The following is a 6489-nucleotide window of genomic DNA, read 5'->3' on the forward strand; positions in this document are numbered from 1 at the left end:
CCCCCCCCCCATTTCAGTACCACAGATTTCAACCAATGTTTACCATTAATAAATTAAATACCGCACTCTTACCACAGTTATTTCCTATTTCAAAAATTCAAGGAAGCCTGTGGTATCTTGAACACCACTGCACAGGAACGCTTTAATTTTTTCTAATGCCACTAACACAAGTCCTGACAGAGCTTTTGTTTCAGCCTTTCTGAATACACACTGAAGAAACTATTGCAAGATCTGCAATCATATTGAACTCTTCTTTCTCTCAGAGGTGTTAAAAATTTAAGAGATCCAGGAAAAAGGACACCACAGTCCAAACTAAGTCACAAGAAATCATGCACTAACTACTCTACAGTACTGAATAGGATGCCGTCTTGCATGCATAACAAAAAAGAAACAAAACACATAAGGTTATTATTTTAATGCCACACTTAAAAGATTACAGCTGGAAGCAAGAAATCAGTAAGTCATACACTAACTGTATGCTTGTTTCCAGCAAAGATCAACTGAGAAGTATTCCGACCACATTAGCTTCAAGATCCAAATGTTAAATAGCCCACCCTTACTATAATCAGTCATTTAATTTTCCAGTTGTCTTCTATGCACTGGTGACAGGTCATTTTCACTTCTACAGAGCTTGCAGCTGAAGAAATACAGTGGAATGCTTCCTAAATCATGAACTATCACGTCTTAAAAATGGCATATTATCATTCATATTCTAAAGAAAAATCAACTTCAGCCAGGAATTCAGGGTTTTACAACTTTCAAAACTAAAGACAAACAACCTGACACTACTGAACAGTAGCCCACACCAAGGCATAAATAGTTATTTCTGTTAATCAGCTTCTACAAACATTTGTTCCTATCCAGAAGTTTTGTGCCCCCCCCGCCCCCCTTTTTTTAAGTAACACTATTTAGAGAACTGTTTCCATCTTCGTATCTTCCATTCCCCTGAAAGGAATTTAATTTTACAAGTAAACAAACTACTTCCAGTTAGTCTGGTCCATTGTCCCTATTGAGCTGTCACTGTAACAAAGCAGATGCTCACAAAGACCCACTGGACTGATGCCGACTCAGGTACTCCATACAGAGCAATCCCAAGTGCCACTGAGGACTCAGCCAGCACTTGGCAAGCAGCTCTGTCAGCAGTGCTGGCTTCAGCAGTCTTCCCCAGCACTCACTCATTCCTATGCCCTCTGTTGTGACGGTACAGCTGTTTGTGCAGCCATGCAGTGAACCAGACTGGGAAATGATCCAGATTAACAATAACCCAGTAAAGAATTTTTACATGCCAGCCAGGTCCTTAATCCAGTAAACTCAATTTTGGCCACCTCACAAGGCACATAGCCTTTCCTGGTCTGCAAGCAGCAGCAGGATTACAGAGCACACAGGACACAAACATACTTTGCTCTTCCTAGCAATTACAATTTTTAATTCATGCTGAGGATATCAGTATGTCATCAATACACAATGTCCCCTGGCATAACACAGAAAAAAATCCTGTAGATTCATTCTAAACTGAGTAAATCTAACAGAATGAAGTTACTCTTTTTTTGGGAACACACTTGATCAACTCCATTAACAACTTCTGATTTTACAAAGTTCCACTGTAGACAGAATGCCACATGAATTTCAAGTGCAACCTTATTTTCCAGAACAGAATACTTTCTGCACTGCTCCCTTATTTTATTGACAAAAAGCTTTGACAGAAAAGCCAAAGTCTTAGCACATCTGCCTCCCCTCCCCAATCAAGACTAGTGGTACATACTCTTGCTTCTTGTAGTATAAGAAAGGTCTCTGTAACACCAACTACCAGTCCTCCAATTTTGACACAAAGTTAAGTATCACTGGCAACACAAAGGAATCCATCACACGCCATAAAATGCCTGTTACACAGTAGCCCTGCTCTAAGTTAGTTTCCTGAATATGAAGAAACACACAAAAATTACCAGGTATCTTTCAGTCTTTTACAAAAGCCTCCTGAACAGTTAACATGAGGAAGCATGCTGAGTATAAAGAATACAATTCTTTTTATAAACTTCTTTTAATTATCAAAGTGCAGGGAGAGCTCTTTTGAGGACCAAAAAAGTCCCAGTTCTGAAATTATTGTATCATTAACTCACATGAGTAACCCATTTGAAATAAGTGCAATTTCCTGTACATTAAAACCTCAACATAAGCCAGTGTTTATATTTGAAGCCCACCACTGTGGCTTTCTAGGATACTTTAGGAATACTTCATACATTATAGAGGGCACAGAACAACTGCCTGCGAAGTCCTGAAGTACTTGTTACAACCTTTCACACACAGCACAACTAAATTGCGGTGTGAGAAAGTAAGGCCCTATGTCTTTCCAGACACAAAAGATTCCTCCTACTCTTTTGCAATATTCTATTTTTGCTACATAAAACACAAAACTTCCCAATTTCTACTGCGTAAGTTATGGTTCACAATGGTTACATGAGTGCCTTTTTTAAAACACAGAGTACATCCAGTTTTAGTACGAAAAGTACATATTATCAAGATAAAGCTGTGTATGCTTTGATTAGTCCTGGTATTCATATGCTGCAAGATAAAGGTCTCAACCTCACTACAGAATGTCTAGTGATCTAAAAAAAAGGTATCAGTGGTTTGAACTGAATGCCTCGTTCATTACGTGGTTAGTTCTGTGTACAAATAAATAACCCTTTTAAAAGGTTATCAGCTGTCTAGGCATTAGCTAGGAGTGTGTTTAATATTAAAATCTTATCCCTTTGAAGAACTACTGTGTGCAAATACACTCACTTTCTGTATATACCCAACTTGTCAAAAGCTTCACAGGTAATCTCTTTTCATCCATTCTGGTTTAGAAGGGAAAATAAAGTCTTCTCCCATCAGTTGCAGTTATCTGTAGACAGTAACATTTTCAAGTCTTTCATAGCAGATTCTAACTCCGATTTAGCAGCAGGGTATTTTTCAGCAAAAGCAGAAGATACTTCTTTCCAGCAGAGAAGCAAGAGTATACTAGAGTCAGCCATATCACCTGAATTGAATTGTTAATTTATGAAGGATATCACTGCACATCAGAGCCCAGTAGCTGTTTGGGGCAAAATCTGCTCCCACTCAGACCTGGTGCAAACCCCATTCTACCTTCAAATGCTACCTGAGGACACAGAATTTCAGTAGTAATTCTGTCTATGGGTGGAGAGATATTAATAATTCAGTTCCTCTCTTAAGAGATTATATTAAAAAATATGCTATGTTTTACAGCAGTCCATTATCAGTCCTTTCTGTTGTAATAACTAGGAAAAGATTGAATTATTCTAACATACACTTCTGAATACTATGACTTAGGTCTCATAAGGTAGCAAACAAACTATGAACTGAATTGAAAGACACTTACCTGAAGTCACGATCACTAACACACTCCTCCAAGTATTTCAAAAAACATGGAGGACCAGGATAAATACATATACTTTGTAAAGGTTTATTGAACTTAAGTAGAATACTGCTGCTAAATAAAAAGGAAATCTGAGAAAAACAGAAATAAAACTCCAGAACAGAGACACTGCTGTTGGCATAATGAAATGGGAATGTGAAGGTACACAGCCTGAACAAGTTCAATAATTAGACAGTTCTCAGGAATAAGCAGCAATGTTTCTGACAGGGATGACTCCACCCTAAAGTGTGTCTCAAAATAACCTCATTAACCGTTTAAATTCCAATATCGGTGACTACCAGAAATAATGAAGGATTTGGACAAAGCTTGCCTGTCACTTTACGAAACAAAACAGTTATTGAGTAAAAATGTATCTTGCTTTTATTTCAAGCATTGCTCAGTATCACAGGTAGACCATTCCTAGGATGCTGCAGCAAATGCTTAACTTTGACAGTTCTACAAACTCATACTGCAGACAATCAGAAAATCATCTCTGATTAGAGGTTTGCCCTGGAAATTCTTGCAAACTGTGGAATTTAGTCTAGAAAACTTGGGGAGATCCATGCAGATCCCAGGCAGACATTCTCCCTCACCTCTCCAGGAGAATGTTTTCTCTTTCCTCAGCTCTCTCTCTCTAGACTGGAGAAAAGAAAGAGATCCATTGTGAAGATCAGAGCAACTTAGTTATCAGGTCTCTTTTTTCAGACTTAGTGCAGAAGCTACTGGAAATTTCCTTCCCTACCAGATTTTCCTCCATCCAGTAACTTCAGCATCTGTACACACTGCTGGACAGTTTTCACTTCAGGTAAAGTACTGAGGTAAACAGAACCATGAAGAAAAAAGTTTTTATTGAGCTTTGTGCTTACTCTTCCCCTTAACAGGATTCTTGAGTCTCCAGACGTACAATTTACTGTGAGCTTTAGTTGAACAAGGGTAATACCCTGGCTTGATGAGTACTGTAGGAGCTAAACTGGTTAGAAGAAGCAAACAGCTGAAGTTACATATTCGCACTGCAAATCCATATCACTAAGATAGCAGCTTCTGATGCAGAGGGTGAGTCTCCCCAAGAAAACATATTTACCAACAAATTATATCCTTACTAGCTTTTGTATGCTACTACTGCCATTTGAAGTTTTACTTCCCACAGTTACCTGCAGATCCACTGAAGAACAGTAAAGAAGACTTACGTTTTTCTAGTTTACAGTACCTACAGAACAAAACAGAGTCAATTAGGAGTCAGAGCCAAGAGATTCAATTCACTGGGGAGAAAACCCACTTTCGTCACACTTAAGAGCTCTAATACCCGTGTGAAAAAACTAGGACAGGAGCCCAGAGGTCAGCTTTCTCTGTTTGGCTCTGTCATCTTCTGCCCACTTGTTTCAAGAGAGCTACCTCTGTATTTCAGGTTGCCTTCTCCCATTTATTTCTAACAGGTAGGGAAAATAGCCACCTACCTCAAAGAGCCAAAAATTAGTCAACATTGGAAAGCACCAACCTACTCACAGACAACTGTGAAACAGAAGTTTCAAGAAGCTCAGACACAGCCTTTTTTTCAAAGCAGAAGTCTCAGCTCTGAGGTCTGAAACAGCTCTTTTCCTGTTCTTTTTGCAAGCTCATATGCTACAATTCTAATGGCATGTGAAAGACGTCTTGACCTTTAGGGCAAGAGACTGTAATAGCAGATTGCAGACACTGTTTCCTCATTAATAACATAAAAATGCCAAGAGTGACCTTAACCTGTTTCTTGCTTGAGGAGTCACACCTCCACCAAAGACCTGCGAGTAAGTGAGCACACTCCTTTGCAAGTTAAGAAAGATTTACTATCAAAAGCATCTATGTCAAAAGCAGCCTCAAAAGTAGACATACACGACAGCACAAACCCAAGGCACCAAAAACTTCAGGCCTCACTACTGGCTTCCCTGCTAGCTGTCCCCTGACAAAGAAATAACCCATCAAATTCAACTGGCAACTAAAGGTGCACAATCATCAGATCTTTTATTTTACTCTTTAGAGAAAGACTTATGAAATAGATCATCTCATGTGGAAACAAAGAGCCAGACTTCTCAGCAATGAAACACTCTCTACTGAATAAAAAAATATTTAAAGGAAGTCACACAATCCATCGTCTAACAGATCATGTCTGAAAACAAGAACACCAAAGCGTCTTGACTGTTTTACCATAGAAAACATCTTACCTCTTACAAGCATATACAAGTGTCCAGTAAAACAAACACCTGTCCCATGACCACAAAACTGACTCCTCATGACAATTAACTGTGAAACCTTAAAGATCCTCTTAACAAGGCTCCTTAAATTTAATAGAGTTGTTTTAAGGGAAATAAGGATCTAATCAAGATTACTGGATTTATCTGGTTTGCATACATACTTTCACCTTTCAGTACTCAAATATTTACACTTAGATGCTTATTTCTACCTCCACACTATCTGTTTGAAACTTTCATCCTTTTATAGGCAAAAGACAAAAAAAGCTTCAGAGCTTGTCTTCCTCAAACCCAAACATACTAGCCCCATTTTCACCCAGGAAAAATTTTTTGATTCTCTACTCTTACCCTCTGAATCTCAGTAAGGCATTGAAATTCACTTATAACTACAACCAGTCCAATAAAAATGAACCTCCAGCACTCTCCTGTACATGAATCCCAGATACCAATATACTCAAATCCTTTGGTAAGTTTAGGCCCTCGATTTTTTTAAAACAGGATTTTTACTGCGGCACACAACAGTGACCACTTTATTCTGCTTCCTTCGCACACATTTAAAAGAAAAAAACCTTAACAAATTTAAGTCGGGGGGCGGGAGGGAACAAAGCGCAGAAAGGAGAAGTCCCGAAGCAAACCGCAAGTAGAAGTCCTCAGATTGGACAAGGCTGCCCCGTGCCCCTTCCCAAGTTTAAGTGCCACTATTACGATGAAACAACTGTAAAGAACCCTTCGGCAGGGGACCAGGGGCGCTCTGCTATCCCTCCATGACAGCACGAATGAAAAGTTTCCCCGTCCTTCCCGGCCCGCCGCGCCTGGGGCTGACCCCCGGGGAAGGCCCTGCCGCCACCCGGGCCC

The 6489-nt window shown here is 39.5% G+C and overlaps 1 protein-coding gene across 1 annotated transcript in view; it reads right to left on the minus strand.

Annotated features, from left to right (window-relative positions):
- Positions 1–6489, minus strand: part of UBE2Q2 (ubiquitin conjugating enzyme E2 Q2) — a 54588-nt gene that overhangs the window by 47892 nt on the left and 207 nt on the right. The gene's annotated exons all lie outside the window — the stretch shown is intronic.

Source organism: Athene cunicularia (genome assembly GCF_003259725.1).
Source record: "Athene cunicularia isolate RWA chromosome 10 unlocalized genomic scaffold, athCun1 chr10_part1, whole genome shotgun sequence".
NCBI lineage: Eukaryota > Metazoa > Chordata > Aves > Strigiformes > Strigidae > Athene > Athene cunicularia.